The following is a 15626-nucleotide window of genomic DNA, read 5'->3' as shown; positions in this document are numbered from 1 at the left end:
TCTAAAATTTAAAAAAAGCCTGATAATGGGGATTTGTAGGAAGAAACCAACCCAGTTGTTTGCTTCTGGTCCTCTGTCTGTGTGACAATCAAGTACAGTCATCAGGTTCTTCCTCCTGTTATTCTGTGTGACACTTGTCCTGTGTGAAATATTCTCTCAGGTGTTCTATACTGGTGCCATGTTTGTGTTGAGTACTGATCAGGCACCATCTTAAGTCCCATTTATGTCCTGTTCCCTGAAGATGGCTGAGAAGAACAACCTGAGGTGTTCTTCTATCTTTTCTGTAACGAGCCCCAAGTAGGTGCCCTCTTAGATGGCCTCTCTTTGTAGTGGATAGCCATCCCAGCATTGGCCTGGAAGTTCCAACCCCCATTGAGGTTTCGGTAATGGTCATGCCCACAAGGCAGGATGGAGGAGGAAGCGGAAGACCCAAGAGAGAGAGGAGGCATGCGTTCTCTTGGTTCAGGGACGCTGGACACAGGAGGTAGACTGAGCAGAGTTCTCCAGAGAACACTGCCAGACTGCACCATACCTTTGCTAGACCCTACAACCTATCCCTTCATTTGTAAGTTACCCCACAAAATAAACCTCCCTTTTAACTACAAGGAGTGGCCTTAATAATTTCACCAATATCTCTTGTCTTAGTGATGCCTAAGCAGAGCCATCTCCCTTATTGCTTCCCATTATCCTCCTGTGATGACCACTGACAAACACCTGATCACTAGCTTATCTGTGGTAATCTCCAAGTGTTGAACGCTTTAGGCCCTTTTTCCTTTCACTCTGAAATCAGTGTGTTGGAGCTATTTCACAATGCTGTACACTTGACCTGTCTTTCATGACTGCTGAGTAGCCCCATGTCTGATATTACCTCTTGCTTTGCTTGCCAGGTTAGAGCCATTCCGAGGATTCCCTTCCAATCTCTGATTGTGGCAATAATGTTTCATGGATGTCTCTTCTGATCAGCACAGATATTGTGCCTGATTTCACTTGGTTACAATAGAAGTGATTCAACCAAAAACACACTCCCTACTCCTGTGCTTAGTTGTTTTATACCTGGTAGACATGCTTTTCAGTCTATTTAAAATGAGTTGCTCTTGGCCCTGCTATGTATTTATCACTAAAATCATACAATAAAATTTTACTGCCAGTTCATTTTCATCACCAAATTCATCTTCTGAAACAGCACAAGCAAATTACTGAGCACTGTCCTTGTGTGCTAGCAGTGGATGCCATTGACACAGTTCTAAAGGATTTATGACAAGTAAGCATTAGGTCCTTAGTTCCACATGTGTGCTAATCATTACCTGAGACAGTTTCAAATTCAATATAATGTTCTTTGTTGGAAAGAGAAAAGTCAAGATGATGGGCACTCACTGAGGTGAAAAATCACAAGTGATAGCAGGTGTATTGAGTCTTGTAGAATGTGCGTACATGTGGGGGAAAATGTCATAGAACTGAAGCTATGGGAAAGAAGAAATTAAAAAAAAAATGGATGCATCACATGGGCTTTGTACCAATGCCCTTTCTACTGGCTGTGGAGTAAATGATCATCCCATAAAATAAAAAGACTTAGGCACTTAACTGAACACAAGCTGAATTAGGAGATAATAAAAAAAAATCAAACTGTGATAAAGAAACTACTAGAAACTAGAGTAAGAGAGGTCAAAATGTTAAACTGCTAGGTAATTTAAACCAGGTGTTACAAAGTGGGCAATGGGAATAATGAGAGGATGTCTTTAACTAGGGGTGGGGGAAATGGTAATAGAGGGCAAGAGGGAAGAAAAAGAGATAAATCAGAGCAAGGTGTTTGAAAGAGACACGGGGAGCAAGCATACTGTTTTGTGAGCTTTCTTAAGTATACATATGTACATTTCATATGTGAGTGTACGAATGTCTGCATATATATGTATGAATTGTGAGTATATTAGGAATTTGAGAGGAGGAGATAGGACACAGGAAGAGTTGTGGAGGGAATGAGGATCAGGAGTGAGATGGATGTGGTGCTCACATAGGAAGCTCCCCAAACAAATGGGATTTATAGTAAAACCATATGAAATGAGAACTTCAGGGGCTGGTGAGCTGGCTCAATGGATGAAGTACTGGCCATGCACGCATGAGGACCTGAGTTCAGATCCAGCACCCACATGAAAGCCAGGCATGGAGCACACACCTGTGATTGCTTTGCTTGGTGTACATGTGTGTTCATGTGTATGAGTATGCAGACAGGCAGAGCCCTGGAGTTCACTGGACAGAAAATCTAGCTCATACACACACACATTCACACACACATGCACACGCATGCACATATGCATGCACACATGCACATATGCACTTGCACACACACACACACACACACACACACACACACACACACACACACTTTTGAAAAAGAGAAATGGAAGAAAAAGGCCAGGAGAAAATTTGTTGGGCAGGTTAGTAGTGTGTTTGTGTCCACTAGTGTGGTAGTATGTGTATGTACAGTTGGGCACTTTTTAATGCAGAAAGGAATAAATTATCATCATCTAGGCTTAGGGGAAAATTATCTAGCTTACTTTCATTTCAGAATTAACTCACCTCATTTTTCTGCTTTTTTGATGAGAACACTTGCCCTAGAGCTGTTCATATGAACTATGTTTAGAATACAGATGAGGTTTTTATACAACTTTAAAACTGTTTTCTTTAAATCATTTAAAAATTATTTTCTTTGTATTTGTATGTATACGTGCCTTTGTCTCTCTCTCTCTTTTTCTCTCTCTCTCTCTCTCTCTCTCTCTCTCTCTCTCTCTCTGTGTGTGTGTGTGTGTGTGTGTGTGTGTGTGTGTGTGTGTGTGTGTGTGTGCTTGTCAAGATCACAAGAAGGTTAAGGTACCCAGAAGCCCAAGTTACAAGTGGTTGTGATCTGTATGCCCTGGGTACTGGGAACTGAACTCAGGTCCTCTGGAAAAAAAAAACAGGAAAGGCTCTTAACTGCTGAGCCATCTCTCCATCTCTGAGCCATCTGATTTTTTTCCCTTTTTTTCTCTTTTTTTTAAATATTTTTTTCTTTATTATTATGTGTTTTAAATTTTATACATCAGCCATGGGTTTCCCTGCCCCCCCCCTCCCGCTCTCACTCCCACCTTCCCCCCCAGACCCTCCCCTCCATTCTCATGTCCTCCAGGATCAAGGCACCCCTGGGGATTCATTTAAACCTGGTGGATTCAGTACAGACAGGTCCTGTCACCTCCTTCCAGCCTGAGCAAAGTGTCCCTGTGTAAGCCCAAGGTTCCAAACAGCCAGCTTATACACTAAGGACAGATCCTGGTCCCAACAGACTGGGTGCCTCCCAAACAGATCAAGCTATTCAATTGTCTCACTTATCCAGAGGGCCTGATCCAGCTGGGGGCTCCACAGCCTTTGGTTCATAATTCATGTGCTTCCATTCGTTTGGCTATTTGTCCCTGTGCTTTTTGCAATCTTGGATTCAACAATTCATGCTCTTGCAGACCCTCCTCTTTCTCGACAGTTGGATACCTGGAGCTCCACCTGGGGCCTGGCTGAGGATCTCTGCATCCACTCCCATAAGTTATTGGATGAGAGTTCCAAGACAACTGTTAGGGTGTTTGGCCATCTGATCACCAGACTGGGTCAGATCAGGCTTTCTCTTGACCATTGCCAGCAGTCTACAGTGGATATATCATTGTGGATTTCTGGGGACCTCTCCAGTACTCTGCCTATTCCTGTTCTCATGTGGTCTTCATTTATCATGGTCTGTTATTCCTCATTCTCCCAATGATTTTTATTTATTTGTTCCATTTGTTTATTTATAACATCAAATATTCCTGCATTAAAATAGATTTTTGAAAATTAAATAATGACACCTTAGAGGCATGGGTGCTGGATAGTATTTTTGTCAACTTTACATAAGCTACTCCATTTTGGAAGAGAAAATTCTAACTGAGAAAATGCCTCTGATAGATTGGACAGTAGGCAAGTATGTGGGGCATTTTCTCAAATAATGATCAATAGAGGAGGGTCCAGATCACTGTGAATTGCAACAACTCTGGGCAGATGGTCTCAGGAGATAGAAAAAAGTAGGTAAATATGAGCCTGGGGAATAAGACAGTAAGCAGATTCCTTCATTGTCTCTGGTATAATTCCCACCTCAGGTTCCTGCCCTGGTTTCCCTCAGTGGTGGGCTGTGATCAGGAGTTTTAAGATGAAATAATAACACCTTCCTTTCCCAAGTTGCTTTTAGTTGTGGTCTTTGTTATGGTAATAGAAACCAAACTAAGACAAGGGGCTCAGTTAGTAAGATCCTTGATTTTAAAGAAAAACAATTCTGAATTTGATCCCTAGAACCCATATGAAGAGCAGGGCTTTGTAACTCAGTTTTGTAACTGAGGTGGCAATGGGTAAAGAATTGAAGATCTCTGAAGCTCATTTCAGTGAAAGATTCTGTCTCAAGTAATAAAGTTGGAGAGGAATCAACTAAAACACTAAGCTTAGTTTGTTTTTCTGTTGTGACAAAGTACTTTGACAAAAGCAAGTTAAGGGGGAAAGGATTTATTTGGCTTAGAATTCCAAGTAACAGTATCATGGCAGGTATATGACATCAGCAGGAGCTTGAGAGAGTGGTCGTGCGATATCTGCAATCAGGAGAGAAATTATAGTGCCCAGTTCCATCTTTCCATTTGATGTAGTTAGGGATCCACACAAATGGAATGGTCTCACCCATTGGAATGTGTCTTCCTGTTTCAATGAAGTTAACATGAGTCCTAACAGGTATGCCTTAAAGCCCATCATCCAGATGATTCTAGAATCTGTCAATTGCCATCACAATACCCACTGTTGACTTCTGGCTTATAGATGATCACACACAGACACACACACAGACACACACAGACACACACACACACACAGACACACACACACACACACAAGCATACACACACATGCATGCAAATAAAAATTAAATTGAAAAAGGCAACTGGACAAAGGAAGTACAGACAAGGTGACTATTTTATTAAAGAAATTACATTCTAAGACAAAACTACACTTTGTACTGCAATAGTAAACAGATGCTTTGAGGGTAAGACCTCACTCATTGAAAGCCTCAGACTATAAAATGGAAAACTTCTTTGAAGCTTTTTAATTTGAAAAAAAAAAAAGTACTCTGTTTTACTTAGGGTTTCTATTGCTGTGAAGAGACATCATGATAACAACTGCTCTTATAAAGGAAAAATTTAATTGTGACAGCTTGCAGTTTCAGAGGTTTAGTCCATTATCATCATGACAGGAGATGGCAGCATGCAGGCAGATATGGTGTTGGAGAAAGAGCTGAGAGTTCTACATCTTGATCTGCATACAATATGAAGTGAACTGTGTCACTGGGTGTAGCTCAGGCATAGAGACTTACACCAACATTCCACAGACATGTGCTGATGTACATAGGTAGCATGTAGCAGAGTTGGATTCCCTGCAGGGAGGCCCTGGATAGGCCATGTATAAGCTTTGGGTGTTAACCCTAAATTGCAATGGAGACCTCATAATACCGACAATGCCACAAAAAATGGGTCATATGTCAAAGAAAGCTGAAGATGTTAAAAGGCACCAAAGAGAGAGGTCATAGGTGCTGTAATTGGCAGGGCTATAGAAGCGGGCATGTCAAGTGTTGCGTGATTTTCTTTTCCTGATGAGATATAAACAACTATCTGCTTAACCCAGAGTAGGAATAAATGACAGATCAAAGCACAGTGTCTTAATATAGAATTGGAGATGGTATTAGTCACGGTGAGACTGCAGAGCTTAAAAGCAATCTGTAGGCACAGCAAACAGTATAGCTTAAAGATAATGTATAGTGTTAAGGAAGCCAAGACTATACTGCAAGCCAGTATGTTGTGGTAAGTAGAATCTGAAGCCTTTGTGAGAGCTTTGAGTGCAAAGAATATTTTGATACCACCCCGCTTTTACCTTTTTGGGATTAGAGTTCTCAGGTTGTTCTGCCTGGTATATTCTTTTATAAGCAAGATCAGGCAGAGCCAAGCTGTTTTCTCCAGCCTATATCTTTCATTATTTTGTTCGAACTTCACAATGGAAATGAATTTATTTTTAAAATGTTATTGAACTTTCTCAAGCACTGATGCATGAAGACATCATTTTAGTGTGCTATCAGTTTCATCATGATACTCATAAAAATATTTTAATTATGATGAAGGAATTTTTTTGTAATTTAGAATTCCAAAATTTCCATCTGGGACAAAGCTCAGTGACATTGGGCTTGGCAATGACTTCATCAGTGTGGTCCCAAAAGTATGGACACCAAAACCAAGAGATTTATCAACATAAAACTTTTCTGAATAGCTAGGGAAACATTAAACAAAATGAAAAAGCAATGTATAGAATAGGGAAAACATTCCCAAGCCCAGTCATGCAAAGGATGTTAAATCTTGTATGTTAGATACTGACTGAAGCTATTTGTCAAAGTAGCTTTTCATTTGTTCTCTATGTCTTCTGGAAATTGTTCTGTGCCTTTGTTAATTTATGTGCTTCTACATTTTTTCCACTTGCTTTATTGAACTGATTAACAGAATGTTGGATTTTAGTGTATACATTTGTGCCTTGTTGTTAATACTAGAGAACACATTTAGACTTATTTTTCACCTTGCTTCTGCTAAAATATTCTGACAGAACCAACTTAAGGAAGGAATTATTCTGGCTTACAGTTTGAGGATAGAATCAGTTGCTGTGGAGTGAATAAAGCTGCAAGAATTTGGGGAAGCTGCTCTCACATTGTGTCCACAGTCAAGAAAGCAGAATGAGATGAGTGCCTTGCTCAGCTCACTGTTTCAAACTCAGTCTAGGACTCCAGTCCTTACAAAGGTGCCAGTCAGGTCTAAACATGAGAGAACCTAATCCAGATGATTCTCCACTGAGGTGGTCCAAAGTGATTCTAAATCCTGTCAAGTTGATGATCAATAACAGTCACTATCGTACCCTTAACATTTCTTAATTAAAAAATATGTTAAAATGGTATCTTGCGGTTACTATTTTCTTGGTGTTTTAAATATGTAACAAACTAGATCAAAATCTTTTTTTAACACTTATGAAAATCACCTAATAATTTTTTCTTTGGGTCTATTAACATGGCATAGTCTAGTAATGGGTATTCTAGCACTGAGTTTGAGTAGTACATTAAGTTATTTTTATTTTCTTGATAAAATATAGAAGGGTTTTGTTTGCTAATACTTTAATATTTTTGTACTGATGTTTGTAAATATTATTTGCCCATAGTTTTCTTTTGCTGTATATATTATATTTTAAAACCAGATATAATTGTAACCTTAGACTTGCTTAAGAAAAATATTGGGAATTTCTAGAATTTCAGTGCTATAGACAGTTTATGGAGCCCGGGGACTCAAAACTTTAAGGCTATTTAGATTCCCCTATGGAACAATCTAGACTCAGTCTCTCTTTTACAATTGTTTGTTAGTTTGTATGTTCTTTTGTCTGTTTGGAGAGAGGATCTCATAGTGTAGCCCATATTGGCCTTTGATTCATAGTCTTCTCACTGCCCAATCTGGACTTAATCTACTTTCCTAATTCTCCTCCTAATTTTCGATAATTTACTATAGCATATAACACAAAATACATAACTTAAATGAGGTGGTATATTATCTCATCTTTACCCTCATTTCTAACACAGGTTATTACTGTTTATTTCAGGATATAAAAATGCCATCGTGGAAATATAAAGATGGCAGCTGGAAGCTTACCATGTAGAGGCATTAAAGTGGACACTCCCAATCTCCCCGGCCAGTTTCTACTTGATGTTGTGTGTGCTCAATTTGGTGTTGCTATCTATATGCTGTTGTTTGTTCCTTTATTTGGAAACCTCTTCCTGATGCTCTGCTCCAGCCAGAAATTTCTCAATCAATTATGAACTCCAACTAGCTGCCTCTGTGGGGCTTGCCTAGTGAATTTTCTGTTGGATGCTTGTAAGCCCCACAGTTAGATGATACTGCCTTTTGTTTACTCTTTCAGTCAGGAATTTTGAGTCTTCTTTACTAGATGTTTTGAGCACCTAATTTAATATTTATTTCCTGTATAACAGCGGTATCTGTCTATCATCTATCTATTCATCCATCCATCCACCAATCTGTCTATCTATCATCTACCTATCTATCTATCATTATCTATCTATCTATCTAACTATTATCTATCTATCTATCTATCTATCTATCTATCTATCCTATCTATCTGTTAATTGGTATTAATACTTTTGTTTGCTTGGTATATGATTCATAAATTCAGTCATTCAAAACTGAAAGCATGGCTGCCTCAGGACAATTCAGAGTACAGGATGTATTTATCCAACTATTGACTATGTAACTTGTTTTGAGTAATTGCAGGAAATTGTGTGACTATTCCAAACTACCAGGGTCCATGGCATATTACAGCAAATGGCAATTAATAATTCAGATGTCAACCTACCAGATGAATAATTCTTTGATAGAGGAACCCCATTACAAGCAAGGCTTATGGGGTTACAGATTCTGAAAACTGGTTGATTTTGTCTGTAATTTCACATGTGCAAAAACAGCTATGTATTATCCCCATTATTATGCATTTTCATGTAATGTATACATGTAATCTCATGATTTCATCTCAATCTTATGAACTTTTATTATGATAACTGTCTAAAGAAGATTTCTTCTTAATCTGCATAATTTTGATGAACAGAAATAATACTAGGATATTTTTCATAGCTCAGGTTAACATAGGAAAATAACAGTATTATTAGTTACAAAGATAGCTTTTTACACAATTTGCTGATTTAAAACCTCAGTGCAAATTAAAAAGTAGACTAGTTGCCCCTGTAAATGAATGCACAAGGACAAATTCCCAGAGGTCTCATTGTTGAACTAAAGTCAGGCACAAGGCAACTTTAGTGCTAGTTCTTGACTTGCAAAATTCTGGTAGACAACATTAAAGATGTAACTCCCTACACAAATTCTAACTCTCTAACATTGACTACTAACCTCAGTTTTATGATACAAGACTCAAGGTTCAGCAAGACTCAAGGTTTACATTTAGGCACTAGGATGCTTTTAAGGTCACTGTCCCCTGAGAAAATGAGGAGCACTTGAATGCTATGTGCCTCCCACCTGCTCACTAGGGAGCTTGGCTGACAGTCAGGCATTTCTATAGTTACCCACTACCAGCCTTCCAGCTGCCAGGTCAGAGCAATATTCCAAGTCTGAGAAAAACCTTGTGATTTCACATGTGTTCTCAGAATGACTCTGCTTCTTATTGTATACTTAAGAAATATAATATAATACTTAAAATGTAACTCACATATTGTCTAGATCATTCTGTTGGGAGGAGAGTAATAAAGAATGTTACCATCAGAATGCATGTGCACTTTAGGAGACTTTTGAAGTGTCTGCTTACCTTCTCTGAGGAAGGCATGACTTTGTTTGTTTGGTTAGAGCAACACTGCTTTAGATAAGCTTGTCTAAATCAATCCCAGTTGTCAGGATGCTTCTTGGTTAACTTGTAGATGAAAGTTTATATTATATACATCAAAATCTAGCCAAGCCACAGATACATGCTGCATAGTAATCCACATAGTTTGGCCTTAGTTATATAGTAGTAGATAGATAACTGGGTAAAGACCATTAAAATGAACATATTATTGCATTTAGCACCAAGGTTGGTGTTTGTAGTTTGCCATTGCCCATTTCCTTCTCTGTGGTGATGTTTTCTTTGCACGCTCCAATAAAGCTTATCTAGAGATCAGAGGGAAAAGTCAGCCATTATATTAAACACAGATGTCAGAAAGTGTTAGCACACATCTTTCATCCTAGCATTCAGGAGGCAGGGATTCATTTGATCTCTATGAGTTTAAGGCCACACTGGGAACAGAGCCAAGCATGGTGGTACATACCTTTAATCACAGCACTAATTAACCATAGAAGTCTGGAGGTCTGTACAGACAGACAGGAAGTGATACAGCTGGGCAGAAAGAGAAAATGATGTAGCTGGGTGGAGAGGGGAAGTAAAATGGCAGGGCACAAAAAAGGTATATAGGCATGAGTATACAGAAAGTAGCTCTCTCATGGGCTGAGGAATTTTCTAGCAGTAAGAATGTGGCTAGCTTCTTTCTAATTCTCTGGTCTTTCAGATTTCAAACCAATATCTGGCTCAGGGTTTTTTATTTATAATACTATTAAACAATTTGTCTTACATTTGTTTCCCCCAACATTTGTGACACAAATTCAGGAAAAAGCTGCTTGCCTGTGGCCTTACAGGCTCCTGCTCCAGCCTGAGCTGCACATAACTGGAGTCTCCAACTCATGTAGGCTGGAGTTCCTAACCAGCTGGATCCAGATAACTGGATATTTCACTTCTTCTCTCCCAGTGGGTTCTGGGCTCTATCTGGATCCCTATCTTGGGCTGATACCACACTAAGTAGCTGCCTTGAAACCCAATTGGTCTTCTACTGTTCTATTCAGAGGAGTCAGACTCATATTTAAATCATCCTTGTTGGTAAATTTTGTGAGTCAAGTAAGATTTCTTAAAGGGGGAAATTAATTAAAAGAGTTTTTTTTTTTTAACACTTTTACAATGGAGGGAATTTGGTCTCTGTTTGATAATACATTAGGTGGTCTGAAATAGAATGATTAAATTAGAGTATAATTAATGTTGATGATATTTATGTAACATTAATTATTAATACTATTTGGTCATTTTTGTTTTATCAAAATGGTTGGTTGGTTAATTTGAATGCCAAGATAAAAGTATTAGGAAAATTTATTAAAACAAATCATAGAGAAACTCAGACCCAGACAGAAGATTAATTTAAAGGTGAACCTATCTCAGTATTCAATTATACAGTTATAGAGGAACAGCCTATGGCTTTCAAGCAACTGACCTTAATCTATCCTGTAACCTTACAGGAACTGCCAAATGCTCAAGGCTGTATAAGAGCTAATTAGACTCCTGTGGAAATGTTAGATTTGAGGATATTTAAAGAAGCCATAGTCTCATACAGTATGCATTCTCCATTTGTAAAGCAGATGTTAAACTCATGGTCAACTTGTAATAGAATTTTCCCCCAAGACTGGGAAGATTTTGTTACAGCTTTTCTAGAGGCTGGTTCATTGTTACAATAGAGGAGCTGGTGGAAAGAGGAGGATAAGACTATAGAACAATGATGTAGGGCTAGAGGTATGAAAATTTCCCAAAATCAGCTTTTTGGAGAAGGTGACTATACTGATATAAAAAGACAATATTTATATGATGACCACACCCTAATTTTATGCTGAATGACAGCCTTGAATGACTGAGACAGAATTATAGGAAAGAAAATTGAATCATTTATTGAAGTTATATAGGGCCCAAAAAACCTTCACAGATTTCTTACAAAGGCTGCCTTCAGCAGTAAATATAATAATACCAAATTCAGAAGCTAGATAGACAATAATGGAATCACTGGCTTTTCAAAATGTTAATGCAAAATGCAAAAAGGTAATGAGGCCATTAAAGTCAGATCAGCACCCTTTGAGGAATGGGTCTGAGATACAATTAATATTGAATCTTGTGACCACAATGAAACTTAGATAGGTGATTTCCAGAGGGCTGAAGAAAAATAATAATGTCAGATGCTTTAATTGTGATAAACAAGGTCACCTCAAAAGAAACTGTAAACAGGGAATTCCTAGAAACAATGATTTTTCAAGGAACAATAGCAATGGAATGACCCTCCCTTCTGGATTATGCAGAAGCTGTGGTAAAGGTAAACATCGGACTAATGAATGTAGATCAACAAGGGACAGACAAGGTAATCATTTGCTTCTGCTGTCAGGAAACTCCCTGACTGGCCTCTCAAAGACCCCCATGGCAAATTCAGTTCAGTCCTTTTCTGCATCTTAGAAGAAACCCCTTCCCAGCACAATTAAATAACCAAACGCCTATTATAAACAAGCAAACAAAAAAACAAAAAAACATACTGCTTGGGGTGATAGAATAGCAATAGAGAAGAGTACAAAAAATTCAGGAGAAAACATAAAGTGATTTTTTTTTGGCAAACTTCTATTAATGAACAATGACCAAAATAGAGAATATGAATAAATGGCGTTCTTATTGAAGGTCTTTTAGATACAGGTATGGACATAACAGTAATTGAACCAGAATCTTGGCATCCAAATTGGCCTCTTCAGTAGGTAAATGTTCAGCTTTTAGGGTTTAGAACATTATCTCAAGTGAAACAGAACACACAATGGCTCAAATGTATTGGGCCAGAAAGACAAAGAGGAAAATTAAAGCCACATGTGGCTATTGTAGCTATGAATTTATGGTTTTATTATAACAATGGAATACCCAGATTAACATTCCTCCAACCTCATAAACAAACCATAAACTAACACATGTTTCTGAGAGAAACATTATAAGACATTATAAAGAACAGTCACCAGCCGTCCTGATTGTAAAAGAACAGGGCACAACAACTGATGATCTTTCAAAGACACACAGCTCTACCTTTCAAATGGTTAGCAGACAAGACCATATGGGTTCAGCAATGGCCTTATCAACAGAAAAACTGCAGGCCTTGGAAGAGCTGGTACAAGAGCAGTTAAATATTCAGAATATTGAAGAATCAACCAGCCCTTGGAAGTCTCCTGAATTTGTTATTAGAAAGAAATCTGGTAAATGGAGAATGGTAACAGACCTTAGGGCAATTAACAAGGTAATTTAGCCAATGGACTCTCTACAATCTGGAATTTCTGTGCCTACTATGCTGCTTAAAGAATGGCCTATTATAGTTATCAATTTAAAAGACTGTTTCTTCTCAACATCCTTGCAAGAAAAGGACAGAATAAGATTTGCCTTCACAGTACCTACTTATAATAATTCTCAGCCAGTTAGGAGACATCAATAGAAGGTTCTCCCATAGGGAATGTTAAATAGTCCAACCCTGTGCCATTGTTTTGTATGACAACCATTGAAAGTAATATGAAAACAAATGCCTAAATCTACAATTTATCATTATATGAATAATATTTTACTGGCTGATTAAATGCAGATACTTTAGAAAAAAAATGCTTGAAGAAGTAAAGAAAAATTTGCCTTGTGGGGGATTACAAATTGCTCCTGAAAAGATACAAAGAGGAGATTCTATTAATTATTTAGGATATAATATGGGTCTACAAAAATTAAACCCCAAAAGGTGCAAATTAGGAGAGGTCAATTATGGACTTTTAATGACTTTCTGAGATTATTCAAAGACGTTTCTTATATGGACTGCTATTAGGGTAAAAAATAATGAACTGAGTAACATGCTCAAAACCTTAGAGGGTGACAAGGACTTAAATAGTCCAAGAGAATTATCAGCTGAAGCTGAGAAAGAATTGACTTTCATGGAAAAGAAAACACAGGATGAACATGTGGATCATGTGGATCCTAAGCTTGATTCCATTTTAGTTATGTTAAACTCTAAGCATTCTTATATGGGAATTTTAATGCAGAGGGAAGATATTGTATTAGAATGGATATTTCTACCAAATAAACAGAGTAAAAAAATTAAGAACCTATGTTGAAAAAATCTCTGAGTTGATTTTAAAAGAAAAATCGAGACTTTGTCAATTAGCAAAAATAGACACAGCAGAAATTTCAGTACCTTTAACTAATGATGAAACTGACAAATAATGGTCAGAAAGTGAACCTTGGCAAAGAACTTGAAGTAATTTTTTTGGCAGAGATTAACAACAAATATCCCAAAAGCAATAGAATTAAACTTATAAAGAGAGCTAATTGGATTCTATTTCACATTGTACAGGAAACATCAATATCTGGAACTCCAACATTTTATACAGATGCAAAAAAACAAGGAAAGGTAAGTTACAAATCAGAAAATTTAACTAAAGTGGTTCAAAACCCTTATAATTCAGTTCAAAAAACAGAATTATGTGCTGTTCTGATGATATTAATGGATTTTTTTTAACCCCTCCACATAGTTACTGACTCTCACTCAGTATGCAGAAAGTTTAGTCTTACATATCAAAACAGCAGGATTTATCCCTGATGAGTCAGAATTAGCTTCGTTATTCATTCAGTTATAAGAAATAGTCAGGAATAGGAATAATCCCTTATATATAACTCACATCTGATCCCATAGTGGGCTGCCAGGCCTTCTAGCACAAGGAAATGATGATACTGATAAACTATTGATAGGAAATGTGATGATGTGATGGAGGCCTCGGAATTTCATAAAAAAAAAAAAAAAATCATGTCAATAGTAATGGTTTGAAAAAAGATTTTTCTAGAACCTGACAACAAGTCAAGGAAATTGTAAGGAAATGTCCTACATGTTCTTTTTACAATCAAACTTCACTACTGCAGTATGTAATCCAAAGAGTATTCAGAAAAATGAAATTTGGCAGATGGATGTGTTTCATTTTGCAGTATTTGGAAAAGTGAAATGTGTACAACACACCATTAATACCTATCCAGTATTTCAATGGGCAACTGTTCTGATTTCCCAAAAAAACTGATTCTTCAATCACCCATTTGCTAGAGTTATGGCTATCATGGATATACCTGCACAAATTAAAACTGACAATGCTCCAATATATGTCTGTAGTAATTATTACAATATAAAACATGTTATAGGTTTACTGCCCAATCCCACAGGCCAAACAGTCATAGATAGATCAAGTCATACTCTAAATGCTTTGATAAACAGAAAGAGGTAACAAAAACCCCTAGAAATAGATTACATAATGCTCTATTAACTTTGAATTTTCTCAGTGTTATGAGAAAGGAACAATAGTGAAGAGACATTGGAAAACAGAAAAAAAAAAAAAAAAACTACAGAATTAAATCAGCCTATATACTTTAAACATGCACTGACCTCAGAATGGAAATGAGGATATGTATTATGTTGGGAATGAGGTTTTGCTTTTGTTTCTATAGGAGAAGAAAAGCTAATACCATTAAAATTGATAAAGGTTCGATTTGAAGAAGAGAGACCTCTTAATTAGAAGAAGTGATAGTTCATCAATCAGCATGACCATTCAATTTAAACTAACTTATGCCACTAACAAATGCTTTCCAGTTCATCAGATATAATTTGCCAAAAGGGAACCTCCCCAAAGTTGGGCTTGGGGAAGGGTTTTTGTGTTTGTCTTTCAGGAGAATGAAGGTTAAGTAATCTGAAGAACACTGGACAAATGAAACATCTGAAGAAAAAGGACCAATTATTCAGAAAAAAAAGGTTCCAAGAAAAAGAGAAAATAGGTCCATTGGTATATTACATATCTAAAAGGATAAAATTTCCTAAGTTTTCCTAAATGTTTGTTTCTGCTGTTCTCTACAGACATATAACACTAATGGTCTTTATGTAATTCCAGTTCAATTAAAAATTAAGGCTGGCTTTTGAGTTGGAGCATGGCTCTCTCCTTCTCTAAACCAAAGCATGCTTGTTAAAAGAAAATGCAAAATCTCTGTATCATGTCAGAAGGGCCACCTGATATGGGACAGAAGAAAAACCAAAATTAAAGGACTATTCTATTGGTACTAATCTCATAATTCTTTAGTTCTATTTTGACTCTTTAAAAGTACTAGCTAGGCCAGGGAACAAGTCA

Source organism: Onychomys torridus, chromosome 2 (genome assembly GCF_903995425.1).
Source record: "Onychomys torridus chromosome 2, mOncTor1.1, whole genome shotgun sequence".
Lineage (NCBI taxonomy): Eukaryota > Metazoa > Chordata > Mammalia > Rodentia > Cricetidae > Onychomys > Onychomys torridus.
The sequence above is the reverse complement of the archived record's forward strand: the minus strand, read 5'-3'. Positions refer to the sequence as shown.